We start from the raw sequence: 18002 nt of genomic DNA, 5'->3' as shown, positions 1-18002 counted from the left end.
TGTGAATCATCTCTTTGTCTAGCATATCTATGCTGTATACTGTCTACCAGCCTGTTTGTGAGTGACTTAGCAGACATCTCAGTTATTAGATCAACTGTTGCAGTATCACAGTGCTTGTGTTGAAATAACCCTTATTTTACTTAATAATGGCCCAAAAATGCAAAAGTAGTGATGCCGACAATTCAGATATGCCAAAGATAAGCTACAAAGTTCTTAAACGAAAAGCTGAAAACAGTACAAAAATATATTTTGAGAGCGGCTGTAATTTTATTATAGTACATTATGATTGTTCTATTTAGTTATCATAATTACTCTCTTACTGTGCCTAATTTATAAATTAAACTTTATGTAAGTATAGAAAAAAACACAGTATACATGGGATTTAGTACTATCTTTGGTTTAAGCATCCAATGGAGGTCTTGAAATGTATCACCAGCCAATAACAAGGGACAGGACTACTGTGAATTATATTTTTAAGAAAGAAAACATCTCCAAAAGTGCATACCAAGTCACTTCTTCCAAACTCAGTTTTCAAAGAAAATCATATGTTTGGATAACATTTCTAAAGGTCTGATATGTGTACAAACACATGAATGAATGCATTATAATTATTCAGTGTTGTGTAATTAGACTTTTAGTTTGTTTCTGCTGATTTTTTCTGTTAAAATCAAATTAACAGTAAACATATTTGCAAACTATATATAGTTTTAAGATAAACTTAAGATATATTTAAGATAAACTTTTAGGAGCAGAAATTATTAGTTAAGTCATGAATGCACTTTTTATTTTTGTAGATATCTTCAAATCACCTCTAAAATGTGTGTTTCAATTTATAACATCATATATTGTCATGTCTTATAATCAATTATTTACTTCTTTGCCCATCTGATAAGCAAAACAGTTCAACACATTTGTCTCAGTTCCCATGTGTTTGTTAATGAAGTTGATATTTTTTTATGCGCTGTTGTTTTTTCATCTTTCTCTTCCTGTAAACTCTCTTTTCATATCACCTATTGATATTCGAATTGCTTATTTTTTTAACCATACGAGATAGTATTTGTAGTTTACTAAAATGACAAATAAAAAAAATAATGAGAGTTTAGGAAGATGGGATTTTTTTCTTTTTTACCTTCCAAAGAGATCATATGGTATTTGTCTTTCTCTGTCTGACTTATTTGACTTAGCACAATGCCCTTGAAGTCTATCCATGTTGTTGCAAATGGCAATATTTCATTATTTTTTATGGTTGAGTAATATTCCACTGTACACATATACCATGGGTTTTTCTTGTGTGTATGAATAATGGTGAAATGAACATGATGGTTCATATATCTTTTCAAGTTAGTGTTTTCATTCTCCTTGGATAAACATTCAGAACTGGAATTGCTAGATGGTATGCTAGTTCTATTTTTAACTTTTTGAGAAAACTTCATAATGTTTTGCATAGCAGCTGCACCAATTTACATCCTACTAACACTGTATAATGTTTCCCCTTTATCCATATCCTTGCCAAACTTATTTCTTGTCTTTTTGAAAATAGCCATTTTAACAGGTGTGAAGTGATATCTCGATGTAGTTTTAATTTTAATTTTTGCTGTTGATTAAAGATGTTACCATGTCTACAAGAATCTGTATATCTTCTTTAGAAAATTTTCTGTTCAGATTTTTACCCTTTTCAAATCATACTTTTTAAAATTTTATCTTATTTTTGCTACTGAGTTTCTTGACTCTCTTTTTCGTTCCATTGATCTATCTATTTGTATGCCAATACCACATGATTTTAATTACTCTAGCTTTGTAATGTAGTTTGAAATTAGAATATAATGCTTCCAGCTTTGTTCTTTCTCAAGATTGCTTTGGCAATTAGGGTTTTTTTTTGGTGGTTCCATAGAAAATGTAAGATCATTTGTTTTTAATTATGTAAAAAAAAGTCATTGGAATTTAGACAGTGATTGCATTGAATTTTTAGCTTGCTCTACATAACATGGACATTTTAACATATTGATTCTTCCAACCATGAGCATGAAATATTTTCCGTCTATTTCTGTCTTTTTAAATTTGTTTCATTAATGTCATATTTTCTATATATATACCATATATATATATACACACACACACACACACACACACACACACACACATATATATATATGTGTGTGTATATATATATATACTCTCTCTCTCTCTCTCTCTATATATATATATATATAGTATTTCACCTCCTTGGTTAATTTTTTTCTACCAATTTTACTTTTTTGATCAATTGTAAATGGGATTGTTTATTTCTCTTTCCGATAGTTTATTAGTGCATAGAAATATATGAATTTATTTCTATTTGTTTTCTCCTGCAACTTATCCAATATTTATTAGTTCCAACAGTTTTCTTAATTGAATTTTTAGGATTTTCTATATATATCATGTCACCTGCAAATAATAACAGTTTTTACTTCTTCCTTTTTAAGTTTTACTTCTTCCTTTCCAATTTAGATGACTTTTGTTTTCTCACCTAATTGCTCTGGCTAAGACTTCCCATACTATGTTAAATGAACACGTTAAGAGTGGGCACTCTTGTCTTGTTCCTAATCTTAGAGGAAAGACTTGCTTTTCATTTTCATGCTGTGTATGTCCTTATATCTGAAGTGAGTCTCTTGTGGGCAAATATAGTTAGGTCTTGTTTTTTATCTATTCGGCCACTGTCTGACTATAGTTAGGTCTTGTTTTTTTTTATCTATTCAGCCACTGATTTTTTATCTATTCAGCCATGTCTTTTGATTGGAAAGTTATTCCATTTACATTTTAAAGCAAGTATTGAGAGGTATATACTATTGCCATTTCATTAACTGGTGTCTAGTTGGTTTGTATTTCTTCTTTTATTTTTTTCTCTTGCTCTCTTTCTTTGTAGTTTAAGAATTTTATTACTATGCTTATATTCCATTTTCTTTATATCTATAACAGTGTATTTTAAGTTGGTAACTTAAGTTTGATCCCATTTTAAGCCCAACAGTTTTACTCTCCCAGCATATTTTGTTTTTGATACTACATTTTACATCTTTCTGCCTTGTCTGTTTCTTAACTAATTATTATAATCATAGTTATTTTTACTAATTTTGTCTTTTAATTTCATACTAGCTTTCAAAGTAATGAATCCACTGCCTTTACTATATATTTACTTTTCCAGTAAGATTTATCCTTTCATATGTTTTCTTTTTCTTACTAATTAGCACCCTTTCTTTTTAGTTTGAAGAAATCCCTTTACCATTTCTTGTAAGGTTGATTTAGTGGTGAAGAACTCCATTAGCTTTTGCTTGCCTGGAAAACTCTATATCTCCTTAATTCTGAATCATAGCTCTGCCAGGAAGAGTATTATTGATTGGAAGTATTTTTTCTTTCTTTCAAAACTGAATATATCATGCAACTTGCTCTGGCCTGCAAAGTTTCTACTAAAAATTTTCTGATGGACTTATGGGGATTCCCTTGTACATAACAAGTTGTTTTTCTCATACTGCTTTTGATATTCAATCCTTATCTTTAACTTTTTACATTTTAATTAAAATGTGTCTTGGTGTGGGTGTTTGAATTGTTTATTTTTATAATACACATTGATTTTCTTTAAGAATTACCCTTTCGTGCAATGCACATGTTACAACTAATTTCCAAATATGCTTTGTGTTTGTTTGCCATGCCAATTATTAAATATTTACTATGTTTTTAGATTTTCTTCTTAAATTTTGTTGTGTCAATTTAGTAATACTTTATGAATTATTTTACTTTCAATTATCTTAGTTCTTTCATACTATTCCAATGTCTTCATTTACTTTATTTTAAAATATTAATCTCATCAGAATTTTTAATATTTTATGTTTCCATTCAGGGTTATTTTCAAATTTATATTCTCTAACTTGACAGCAGTGTTCTAAATGGCAGAATCTTTACAAAAACCCTGTATTATCGAAGTTGCTTTATTTTATTTTTATTTACTCATTCTTTAGTGCTTCAGAGTTCACTTGGACTATACTTTCCAAAGCAGAGTTTTTGTGAAATTTTCTTGTTTTCTGTGAAGCAAATCTCTTTTGTTTATCTAACTTCAGTTTCTCTTCAACATGATTACTGCAATTTTATTTTGTCAGCTTGCTGTTTCTTCTTTATAGACCTTTTCACTGTGTATCAAGCTGTCCTGGTACCTCTTATCCTGAGTTTATTCATATTCTTCTAGTAACTCTCTCTCTTTTTTTTTTTTTTCTTGCTTGTATTAACCATTTTTGTTTACTTGCATCCATAGAATCCTAACTGATAGAATTCATCTTACTTTCACCGATTGTTGTTAAATGCTCCTATCAAATCTAAAGCTAGAAGTTTAACTGGCATTTTCCTTCCTACAAAAGCATCCCTTAAGTGCACTTATTTAACATATATGTATTAATATGAATTCTGACTATAGTGGGTACTTGCAAAATTTTTCTAGAAATTACCATCATGGTGCATTAGATTGATTTAGTTTAATAGTACTAATTGCCTTACATTATCAGTTCATAAAATGTAAGTCTGTGGGTCCAATACTTTCTCATGGGGCTTTCAGAGAGGGGCCATTTAAGTCAAAGTAGCATTAAAATTCTTATTTCCACACCTCAAAATTCATTCTTTCTAAACCTCATAGTCCCAGGTAGTACACAAGTGGAAAGAGGAGTCATTTCTGAGCATGAAGCAGTGGAGTTATATTCATCTCCCCTCACCTACAACTCGCTTTTCATAATTGTTTCCATCATGTTAGGGACTGGTGTATGCCCCAGTAACTTGGGAAAGTGCTGCTTTATTTTAAAAATAGGACCAAGAAAAAGATAGTGTAGTTGATGAGGGAGCCCCAAGGGATCAGTAGACTATATTTCCTTGACCCCATTCAGTTTTGTAATTTATAGGTTTTTCCTGAGAATCAAATGGACAAGTAAGACTCAAATTATCCTGCATATACTCACAAAGAGGGTTATGTGATGGATGAATAAAAGCACAGAGACATTGTATAAAACACAAACCAAGATCTGAAGAAAGACAAAAAGAACTCAGTAAGTATTCCCATATTTGCAGACTAAGCACTGCAAGAAACTAACAACTATAAATCCATGAGAAAGCAAGTATTTGTGTGGCTTCCTCACAGTGAGAGATAGTGTCTAAGTTCATTCATAAAGTTGGAAGAAATGAATGGAGGAGACTCAATTATATTTGATTTTGAGGTATTTATGAACAGAAAATCAATTCACATCTATTTTTAGTATATTAATTTAAAATATTCACTCAATTAAGCCTTTAGGGAAAAAATAGCAGTTCTCAGGAAAACAGTTTTAACATCCTGAGCTGAAAGTGAACCACACATAGCTAATCTTTAAATCAAGTATGCTAATACCTATTTTCATCTATTTTATCTGTTATAACATATACATTGTTATTATGATCCAGACTTCAAATTCATATTTTAGGGAAAAAAAAATAACACTACTTTTCTTTCTTAAGGAGTAGTTTATCTCCCACTAGAAGTTTGTTGTTCCAAATAATTCCTGTCAAACATTGAAAATATATACCGCTACATACTACCTCCAGCTTTAAATTAGAATTGTTCCAATTGTAAAAATGCAAAATCACATAGCTCTAGCCTAGAAAACTTTCTCCAGGCTTCTCTATTTGCTAGATGATGAAAGAAAACACCTAATGTTTATTGAGCAGGATTTATGAAGCTGTCAGCGAACTGACACATGGCTATAAAATGTATTGTGGCTAGAGTCTAGATAATCTACAGCTGAATGAATTACACTAATTCTGGTGCTTGCATATTCATGCTATGGAAATAGTTCTTGTAACAGATTTCTTCATTGTCTGCAGGTGCCACAGCTTGGTTAGAAGTAGAGTTAATTGCACTCTAGGACATGTGGGAATTCACACATCCATAGAGTTGGCTTGTTTTCTGGAAGAGTATTCATGATTTGTATAAGGAAGCCAAAACACCCATAATTAAATTATCACAACTGCAAACACTTAATTTTTGAAAAGACATTCAAAATAGAGGGATTTTTCACTATTATGTTAATAAAATTTTATCTTCATCGATGTTCCAATTAACATGTACACTTACACTTGATAAAATAAAAACATTGGTTATGTCACTGTGGTTAAAGCTGCTACATCTCCTAGCTAATTTAAATGTGTACCTAGTTCTGTAAGCTTAATTAGAAGGGATGTTTTCCCTTACGGGACATATTAAAAGCAAAGTGTTTTATTTACTTTAACAGAAGATACATTAGGGACTCAGTGAAAAGAGAAGAAATTAATCATAAAAAATGCACACTATTTTCTTATTGTGACTTATTATTTTCTTATTGCATGGTTCAGCTTTAAAGATGTGTCAATTCTCTGGATTTTCAGATTGGTTAATGATTAGGAAATTACCATTGTTTTTATTTTATTTTTAGATTTAATTTTATTCAGAATAATTCCATAGGTTACTAGCTCTATTTTCATCCAAGCCCCTTTTATTTCTTTGTTACAGCTCTTTCTTGCCTTATAGAGCTTATTCTTTGAAAGATTTTGACTTTTACTCTTCTATTCAGTAACAGCAAATACTTTGATGATTCTGTTGGTAAATCAACATATTAGATATCAGAAAACAAACACAAATTAAGATTTATTACATTAATAGAATAAATGTAATAAGAGGTATAAAAATTATGTATAGGCATTTATAGGCAAATTGAAAATAGTATCTAAGACATCTTGGGGAATTTAACTATATTTTGAGGAAAAGGTGACACTAGAGCTAAATTTTAAAGGAGAAAAGGGCATTTATTAACTCCTATGTAAATTAAGAACATGCCATATTTATTAGAGTGGTAGGAAGCATTTTAAAAATGATGGAGATATAAGATTGTAAGTTATGAAAAAGTATCAGTTGTTAATATGATGCTGAAAAAGGATGTATCTAGGGTTAAAGCAGGGAATAACATGAGATAAGGACCAGAATAAATATTAGGCCATAAATCTCATGCTAATGTATTTAAAAAGGATGTAAACAGTGACATTAAAGAATTTCTAAAAGAGAAATTTGCAAGTCCCTTAAATCTACAACTCTCTCTGACAACTGTGTAAAGAATGAATAACGTAAAGAAGAGGCAGGTGGCATCAGAGGTAGGTGGAGTCAGCTATATGAACTAGAAGAAACAAAAGATTTTAAATGTTTGGACTGCAGTACTCAAATGAAAATTTAGGAAGTTACTATTTTTAATTCCTGGTGACAATGCATTTATTGATTGTGGTACAATATATGAATTAATATAACTGACATAGTTACAAATTTAACATATTAATATCATATAATTAATAGCCCTAATAACAGTTCCCTTTTTTCTAAACGTAGTTGTGTGAGAAGTAGATATCCAGAGTGCCTAATTTTTTATTTAATCTCCTGCATTATAAAAGGAAAGTTTTGCTATGTTTTCAAAAGAATATAAATGTGTAAATTATGTGAAGAAAGAAATATCACTTGTGAAAACATTTGACTATAAATTAGAACTTTCTAGTCTAATCATAACAGTCAGTTTTCCTGCTATAGCCATAAATTTCAGTTTTGTTTGAAATTTTAATTTTGATGAAGATTTTTTTTTCAGATGAAGTAACACAAACACATTGTAGAACACTTGGAAAATAAATATGATTTATAACAGTTAAATGCATCTTAACTAATGTCTTTTATTAACATTTATTAATTAATTATTTTCAATAATCTGATAAATTTTACTAGCATCTTCATCATTTTCTACCTAGTTTCTTTCAAAAGTTAATTCATTCCAGCAGAGTTTTAAAGTCTGTGCAAATACATGTGTGCAAATGTGTAATATGGGTTTAATGTTAGTTTCTTAATGAAGAATTTTTCTATTAAGTGGTGAAAGTATTGTGAATTCACAAGATCTCCAATATTTTCCTTCAGTTTGCCAACTTAAATGGTCAAATATATATCCCCCATGCCTTGGGAATTCAATCATAACTTTTTCTTTAAAATATTCTTCTTGGAGTCTGGGAAACCACATATTTCTGAATTTTCTTCTTTTGCAGTGGCTTCTAATGGCATGCCTTGACAGGAAATCCAACAGCTTCATGTGAAAGAGATCACAGAAATATAGAAATGTGTAACTGTACAACCCTTTGTAACTCCCCTTCTTATTATGACTTTTGTCCTTAGATGCTGATGTGACTCTGTTTCTTGCCTAACCCTATAAAATCCAGAGCTTCTGGTTCCTTGGCTCTTTCAACCTGAGAAGTTTCTCATTCTCCACAGACTGTGCCCTTTCTGAATACACATGCATGATAATGAGGAATTGGAGCATCACTAGTGAGATCCTGCAACCACTGACTTACATTATTGTTTTCTATTTCCTCTATGCTAAATGTTTCCTGGTTTAAGAGTAAACCAAAGTGAAAGCATTAGGAAATCAAATCTGACTCATCATTCTCCCCATACTCTATTCTAGATTGTCTCCTTTTGTTCTGGTGTAGTTTATAATACCTTGTCAGGATACTCTGTTAGACCTTTTTCATGTTCTCCACCTTTCAATATTGAAATTACAACAAAGCATCTAAATAATTTCTGAACAATGTCATCCAACCAAATAACTTTTAAGTCTAACCCCAAACTTGATCTTAAAATCTAGCATCTAATGCCTTCTTGACATTTCCACTTGGATACTTATGAGATGACTCAAGCTTAGTATTTGTAAAACTTAACTTTGATTCCTTTCTCACTTCAATGCTGCTCCTCTCTCAATGTTCCCAACTCAGTAAGCAACAATATAGTTTACCCAGTTTTTCAGGGCAGGTTCCTTATGCTTATCTCATATTTATTTTTTATTCTTGCACACTAAAACTAAACATCTGCAAATCATTCCAACCAAATAACAAACATATCTCACATCTAAATGTCACCAGCATCTCAACCACTCTTGCATAAGCTACCATCATATGTATTCTGGTCTACTCTAACGTTTTCCTAAGTTATCCATCCTTTCCACTTTTAGACCCCTACAGTAAATACTGCGTATAGCAGCCAAAACAACTCTTAAAAAAGTGTACATCTCATTATGTTTCTTTGTACAAAATCCTCTACTTTGATTACATTTAAAATATAATCAATTATCTTGACATATGCAGGCTGCACATAATCTGATCGCTGATGAATTTCTAACACACTGCTTTCTAATCACACTGAACTCTTTGCTGATCTTATAATTCATACCAAATATTGTTCCACCACAGGACTTTTGCACTTACTATTTCATTTTCCTAGAAAATGCTTTTTTCATATATCTAGATATATAACTTATTCTAGCCAACATTTCTTTATTCCAAAGACATGTCTTTAGTTAAACATTTCTTAATTATGCTGTCTAAAATGACACATTCCCATCACTATCTATCTCTGTATTTTGCTTTATTTTTCTCCATAGTGCAATTAACTAACTAAAATTATATACTAATCTTTTCACCATCTGTTACTGCTGACACAAACTAAGACTGCACATAGTAGATATTGTCAACCAAAGGCTGTCACTGCCAATTCAACACTAACAAGGATCCCCAATTTGGGATGCCATAAAGGGGCGGGGGGACTTTATTCAGTGAAAATAGCTCAATTGTGAAACAATTTGGCTGAGGAACAGCTCAGCTGTGAGACATCTCATTTGTAAAACAGCATTGGTGTGGAAAAGCTCGGCCAGTCAGCCTGGACAAGGAGGCCCAGGCGAGGAGGCTCTGGTGTTACAGCTCCAGTGTTATAGCGTGGGGATCACAGTTCAGCTCCAGTAAGACAGCTCTATTCCAGTGAGACAGCTCCACTTCACTCTTGTGTTATAGCCCCAACTATAGCTCTAGTGTTACAGCTCTGGCTGGGGAAACACAGTATTTGATGGAAACTGAAAGTGAGCTCCACTGAGACAGAGGGGAGATTGACTTATATGGAGAGAAGTTCCTCACCATACTCCAAGTGGTCCATTTCTACGCAAATGAAGACTTCAAATCCTCATAGTGTGATTGGTGCAAATAGCATCATCCTGATTGGCCAGAATAGAGCCAATCTGATTGGTCGGTGAAGATATAAATGAGGCTATAGCTGCACAGTTCCAACTGAATAGGGAATGTATCAATCCTATTGACAGAATTTCAAGCCTAGGAGCTCTCTTATTCTGGTCAACTCAGACTTCAGGAGTACAGTGCATGAGGCTTGGCAACCCAGTCTGTGGCTTTTCACTGAAATGCAGTGTGCATGAGAGGCCTCTGTAAACAATAGTTGCTAGACTCTGGCTATGAAATTGGGCCTGATCAACCACAAGAAGATTTTCTTGGCAGATATATTCTTCTTGGGGTCAACGATATTCAATAAAAATTAATTAATGAATAAAGATACCATTTTTATAATAATAAATTATGGAATTATTAAAGAATACTGTTTCTCCAGTATTTGCAATAACCTGCTGTTTTTCTAACCTCTGTAATGTGTCATAACAAATCACATTTATTATATGGTAGCATCAAAGGTAATAAATAGAAATAGAAAACTATATCATTAATATCTCTATTTCTAAAAAATCAATTTTACAACTTGATTAAAAATCAGCAAAAGACCTGAAGAGACACCTCACCAAAGAAGATATGCAGATGGGAAAGAAGCATTTGAAAAGGTGTTCAGCATCATATGTCATTAGAAAAATGCAAATTAAAATGAGATACTATTATGTACCTAGTAGAACAAAAATCCATAACACTGACAACACCAAATATTGGTGAGGATGTTGAGCAACAGGAATTCCCATTAAGTGCTGCTGAGAAGGCAGAATGGTATAGCCACTCTGGAAAACAGTTTGGCAGTTTCTTACAAAAGTAAACATACTCTTACCATGTGATCCAGTAATCACTCAAATGAGTTGAAATTTATGTTTATTTAAAAATAAAAACAAAAAAAAAAACCCTACATATGGACATTCATAGAAGCTTTACTCATAATTTCCAAAACATGGAAGCAACATTGTCCTTTAGTAGGTGAATGAATAAATAAACACGAAGGAATATTATTCGGTGCTAATAATGCTGAACAAATTTACATTTTAAACAAAATATTTAAGCAATATTTACTTAAATCTTCACTTTCTGTGTCATAATAATAAATTAATTACTGGAACTATTTTTTCCACATGTAGTAAGGTCTTAGTTTAATCTCTTGAAATTCAGAAGGCTCAATATCAGAAACTTTTAGACTTTTTTTGAAAGTAAATTTCATGCAGACACACATGGATGCAAGAATGTGAGAGAAATGTGATCCCCATACTGTGAGGGAATGAGTGCAGAAAGGGAAGTCTAAAGAAATAGCTCTATGTTTTATCCAGAAAAGCTGTCGGGAACATATGGCAAGTAAAGTAAAAACAATGGTGCGTTTTGGTCCAGATGACAATGTATAATACATATGTGAGAGATTTTCTTCCAGTTTTGTTTTAGAACATAGCATGGATGAGTCGAAGTAAGGACTAAATGGAAATGAGCGGTATTTAGCACATCCAAGATTTTACATCTGTGAACTGTCAGACAAATCTCCCTTAGTAGGCAACAGCTCTCTAAGAGTACCAGATAAGCAGTAACCAAGCACTGAAGAGACCATGGAGATTAAGAGAAAACTGCATAGTCTCAATAGAAATTTATACTGGGAATATGCCCATGCCATATAGCAGAGAAAGATGGGAGTAGACTTATTTGTAAATGCAGGTATGACTCCTAAGAGAGTGTCATAAATATTGTTCAAAATCATTAAAGGAAAATGGAAATCCTGAGTGTGCATGTGGAAGAAATGAGCTAAAATAATTTGTGTTTTATTATTCAAAATAGTGATGTGTACAAACATATTCATGAAACTAAAGAATTCTAAGTTACTCAAGTATTCGCCCATACATTTATTGCACTGCAAGGATTTAAAAATTAAATCAAGATAACTTCCTATAGAAAAACTTTCTAAGAGGAGGAAAATTTTCTCCATTTAAACAGATAACAAGTACATGTGTAGATATGGCTTTTGTTTGCTTATTCATCTAGATTTGGAAATGTAACATTTATAGAACTCTGCTTCCTCAGTGTTATGTGTGCACATCAATCATTAAGAGTGAAAGATTCAGAAGGGATGCAGAATTTTTAAGGATTAAAAAAAAAATGTGTAATTACTATTTCAGGAAGAGATTTCTTATAATGAATTTTGAGAGGTACTAATTCATTCTACGGTACGGTTTTTCTCAGTAGAAGTCAGCAAATATGTAAGGAACAAATAGGAAAAGAAGAAAGATAAGGAGAAGAGAAGGAAGAGGAGGAGGAAGAACAGGAAGAAGAAAAAATGGAGGAGGAGCCACCAACACTGTGCTCAGCATTTTGCCTGATTGTTCTTTTTAATCCTTACAATCTTATCAAGTAGATGCTTTTATTATTTCCAATATAAAGGAGAAAGGGGAATAGAACAGTCAAAAAAATTGGCAAGGTTTTCAGTTAATAAGTGCCCAAGCCTGATTTGAACTCTGGACTGTCTAACAACAGAGCGAGAATTATAACCACTGGGCATTATCACATTTTATAGAATCAATAATGTGAATTGTACACTTGGAGAAAAACAGTTTTCTTGGGCTTATGGTGGTCGGTTTAAGTAGTAATGTATAATATAGTTGAAACTATAGACAAGAAACAAGTTTATATGGGTTATATAAAGTCAAGCTAATGAGTTCTGGGTTTTAACTTAAACTCTATTTAAAATTGCTAAAGTCTTCAGCATTGAGATAGGGTAACTTGTAGTAACAGGAGCTTCAGAAAATTTAGTCAATCTACGACCATACCACCCTGAACACACTCGATCTTGTCTGATCTCGGAAGCTAAGCAGGGTTGGGCCTGGTTACTACTTGGATGGGAGACCGGGTGCTGTAGGTGTAGAAAAAGAAAAGAAAAGAAAATTTAGTCAGAAAAAAAAAGAGAGCGGAGAGACCAATTAAGATGGTTTTGTGTTACTGTAGGGATTTATCTATAATGTCTGTCTGAAAAGAAATAAACAAATGTTAAGCACGCTATGATATTCAAATGGTCAAAAGGAATGAGATAAGAATTTTCCCCTAACTTTAAAATTAAAATTGTATTCACTTTACTTGGCTGCTAAATTCATCATCTTCACCATCTTTCCCCATGTTGATCTACCTAGTCTCCAGTTATCCAGACTCAAGATAGGCAGACTTAAGAATATTAATGTAAATGCAATTAATTAAAGATAATATAAATATATTACACATTCTAAGTAAATCCAAAAATTCAAGTACCTAATTTAAAGCACCAAAAGAGTACTGATTTAAATTTATTTACTTCCTTATTACAGTTAAAATTATAGAAGTATATGTATATGTGTGTATATACATATAGACTTTGGAATATATATGATAATGCCTGACAGGAAGCATGCAGACAATTCATTTTAATAATATTTATCTCATGTTAGTTTTAAAATAATAAAATTCATTTTCAAAATAAAAGCACTGCATCATTCTGAGACGTTTGTATTTCAAACATCATATGTGAAAATGAAGATCTCCAGACATTTAGTCCCTCATATTTATTGAGTGAATTTTCTGGCAGCACAGCTATTCTAGGAAGAATATCCTACCCATCTCAGTGTTCCAGCATTAAGAGTAGTATTTTATGTCATCTTGTACTCTTCTCTCATTTGATTGGTCTGGAGGTTTTCATTTGATCTAACTTGGGCTAATAAGTCACTTCCTAAAAGTGTCAAATTCCTTGATGACAACAATAATATCAAAACCCGGAGGGGTAGGGGAGGGAGGGGGAATAAACCTGATTTACACAGAGAAATTCTAACCAGAGACAGAGAGATTCTGGTGACATTCAATCCTTATCCTAGTCTTTTCTGGGTTCCACTACTTATTTGTTCTTCACCTGGTGTGACTGAAGAACCCTCTGAGGATTTGTCAGTCAATGGGAGGCCCATTTTTCTGATCTCAGTCAGATTTCTGTCACTTGTGAAACAAAATTAATATAAACACCTAGTCAGTATTGGGCAGTGTGCAAAGAGTTAATCATAGATTATTTAACAGCAGCTTAGGGAGAAATAGTTTTAAAGTAATAAAGAATAAAATGCATTTATCCTTTAAAAATACATTCTGAGTGAGATGGTTAAAAATTTGACTTTCAGCCTACTTTAAAACATCCCAGGTTATAAAATACTAATGTTACAAAGTAAGTAGAGCTCATCTATAATGAGTAGATGTCAATAGATTAGCATTTTAAGTATGGGATGACAGCATGATTTCAACAAACATCTGTAAAATTATTGCTTTTCATCTACATTAATTTGCTAAATGACTGCCATACAAATAGCCCCAAACCATAAATAAAAAAGGCATTTAGGAATCATTAGTAAATTAGACCTTGATTACCTGATTTAAAAATCAAAAAAGAAATTAAGTGCATTGATGTATAACCTACAGTACTAGAATATAATGAGGCGATATATGTTAGTAGAAACCAAGGCACTTTTGTGTCCAAAGAGAATTTCAGAGAGTGACTGCATGCTGCTTTTAATGGTTATTGTTGGCTATTTAAAAGGAGATTGATGTGTATCACTGTGTTATAAAAGAATGTTCCACTTGCTGTGACACAGTAGTTACCTTCAAATTTCTGTCTATGGATAAGAATCTGTATATTGAGATCATTGCATTGCACTAAGTTTATACAAACCTCTTAGCTATTGCAACCATCTTGCCGAGAAGTCAATGTCAAAATAGGGCAGGGAATGGGGTGGGAAATGAACAATATAGAAGATTGAGTAAATAAATTACCACATGGCTCTATTTCTATGCACACACATGCTTGCCAAATCTTAAAAAAATAAAACATATATCAATTAAGAGTTTGTGAACTTTGTTTCATTTTATTTAACATTAATATTTTATTTTGTTTTATTAAATTTGTTGGAGTGACATCATTTAATAAAATTAGATGTTTCAAGTGTACAGTTTAATAATGCATGATCTGTATATCGCATTGTGTCAAATCCTTCATCACCATGTATTTGATCCCCTTTACTCTACACCCACTTTCCCTCTGATAACTGCTAAATTGTTGTCTGTGTCTGTGAGTTTTTGTTTGCCTTGTTCATTTGTTTCTTCCAGTTTAAACTAATGATTTTGTTAAAGTATACCTGTGATTACCCATTCTATTAAAAGGCAATTCAATTCAGACAAATCTCTTATTAATTGCGAGAGTATTTAGTATTTAATAAATTGTTTACTGAATTAAGAATTTTAAAACTTAGTTTGAATATGTAAACAGAATCCAAAATATTAGGTAGAAAAAATTCAAGATCTCTTATTATCTCAAACTGAGTCTTGAAATGAACAGAATATAGTGTTTGAAAATATTAATATTAATAATAACCACTAGTCACAGTTTAAACACCATGCTAATTTCATTGAAACTATTATCTCATTTAAATTTCCAAAAATTATATGAAGAAAACTTTATTATGCTCCCATTTTGCAGAGAAAAAACTACTTTTTGAGAATTTAAGTAACTTTTCCTTAGATTACAAAGAAAAGTGTTGAGACTTGCCTTAGCTCTGACTCCAGCGACCGCACTCTTAACCACTACAATATTAATCACAGTAAGACCTATGCAACCAGGTTCCTTCTCCTTCCCATTCCCAGGCACTCTGTGATAAATATACCAAGTCTAATTCCATGCCTCTGGCACATACACTCACATATGCATATTTTAACACTGTTCCTCTTTCCTGACATACATTTGCACTTATTATCTTAAGGATCACTTCCATTCATCTGAGGAGGCTCAGCAGGTAATATTTTCACCTGTTTCCGGAAGAAAAATAATCAATTAAAAGTAATCAATAAATCTTTCCTATTACATGTCACATTGCCTTACATTCATTTAATTATGAATCAAGCAGCTCATAGATGTAAGATCATAGATGTAAAGAGGCAAGACCTTTTCATCTGATGTGCCAGTATTTGTATGCTACCTAAACACTGTGAATTCTCAATAATGGTTTGGTGAATGAATGAATGAATGAATGATGTACTTGATTTATCTACTATAATTGATGATTATCAGATAATACCATCATTGTTTTGTTAAAAACTAAGCCATGGTACTTAAAGATTTTCTTGTATCTTAGAGCAAGTTCATATCGACTTGCTAGTTGCTGTATCAAATATATATAGCCATGTAATCTATTTTACTTCAGCCCTCAAGTAGTTTTCCAATCCTTGCTTCTTTATAGCTATAGAGATTACATCTTTCATAGAACTATATAATTCACTTTCATAGAAATCAATCCATGATAATTATATGCTAAATTGAGTAATATTTTTTATGTCAATCATTCCCTGAATTCTATATATTCCATGAGGGGAATTTCATAATCTGATGAAAAATCTGTCCCTAGAAACTATCACAAATTATGACACAGACATGGAACTCAGCATAAATGAATAAATGAGTTATTGTCTGAATTCTGAGTTTGGAGAAGAAAATATAAGATGCTCTTTTTTTTTTTTGACACAAAGTCTAATAAAAATATTGTGCATTGACGAGAAACTCTAAATGATAAATGTGAGATTAAATCATGGTTAAGTTCTAAAAATACTCTTAACAATTAAGTTTCATAGAGCTAGATAAAATATATTCATGTTATATGTGCTTCTATGCTAAAAAAATATATTTTATTGAAATTTTAATATAATCAATCATAAAGTTGAGTTTTAAGAATAGGCTTCCAATATGACAAATTTTTCATAATTCTAGCCTGAAAGAAGCTTCTGAAAGTTTAAACAATAGTAGAAACACAAAGAATTGAGTTTGGTACTAATACAATTTTACATACCTTATAAGTATTAAAGACACTATAGTGCACCAAAAGAGTACTAGAACATGCTGAAGAAAACTATGATATTGGGCAACTTTAGGCACTATTAATAGTATGAACTCACTTAAAACCTTATAAAGAAGGCCTAGTACAACAGAAAGGCTGGTATGTTGCTGGCAGCTACATTAACAACTTTCTCAAAATACATATTAAATGATCTTGTCTTCTAAAAATAGTTAATTGAATTACAAACTAGAGGTATGGTTATACTCTAGAATAGCTCAATGGTATGAATACTTTAGTTCTGGTTACTACTTAGCAAAGTAAGATTTTCTATTCATGGCAATCTAGGTTGATAAAATAACAATGTGCAAATTTAAAAATATGAAAATTTGATTATCAGTTAATATATATTTTTATGAAAGATTTTATGAAAGAAGTTCAAAGCATCGATGGAAAATTATTTTAGATAGGAAATAAACTTTTTTAAACAATTAGAAAATTACAAGTTATATCTGTTTCCTCATAAAAAAACAAATGCAGAAACATTTGTATATAATTATACAAACACATATAAGTGAACATGAATTGTTATGAATGTTTTCACCTAAACAAAACCAATATGAAGAAAACTACAAAGCTGTTTTTTGACATATGAAGTTGAAGAATAACGCTATATAGGTGCAATTGCTAGGAAGTGAAAATTTTTCTTTGTTTTGGGGAAAAAATATTATTATCCAGATCTTTCACCTAGCATCCTGCTATTGAAGAGTATTATTTGATGCAGTTATTTATAATGATTCAATTTGCTATATAATCTCTCTGAAAATAATACTAAAAAATAATGTCTTTTAATAAAATCATAGACTAAAACCCTCAAAGTCTGAGGAAGTGTCAAAGGAGATAGAGGTGTTGAAAAGAGTTTTTCTTTCAGATGTTTCCCTTCCCTCTCAGTTCCCCTGTGCAGCTCCCAATCCCCACAGGCTGGTCCAGGGGACCAGGCTAGAGTCAGCTAGTGGGGCAGATCCATAGCAGCACTGACACAGGAGGCCACCACTCTAT

General features: G+C 31.7%; 1 pseudogene; it reads left to right on the top strand.

Moving 5' to 3' along the window:
- Window positions 1-12876: 12876 nt before the first annotated feature.
- On the top strand, window positions 12877-12982 carry LOC120610429 (uncharacterized; annotated as a pseudogene).
- Window positions 12983-18002: the final 5020 nt, after the last annotated feature.

The sequence above is a fragment of the Pteropus medius genome, unplaced genomic scaffold, assembly GCF_902729225.1.
Source record: "Pteropus medius unplaced genomic scaffold, Ma_sr-lr_union100, whole genome shotgun sequence".
Taxonomy (NCBI): domain Eukaryota; kingdom Metazoa; phylum Chordata; class Mammalia; order Chiroptera; family Pteropodidae; genus Pteropus; species Pteropus medius.
The sequence above is the reverse complement of the archived record's forward strand: the minus strand, read 5'-3'. Positions and strand labels throughout refer to the sequence as shown.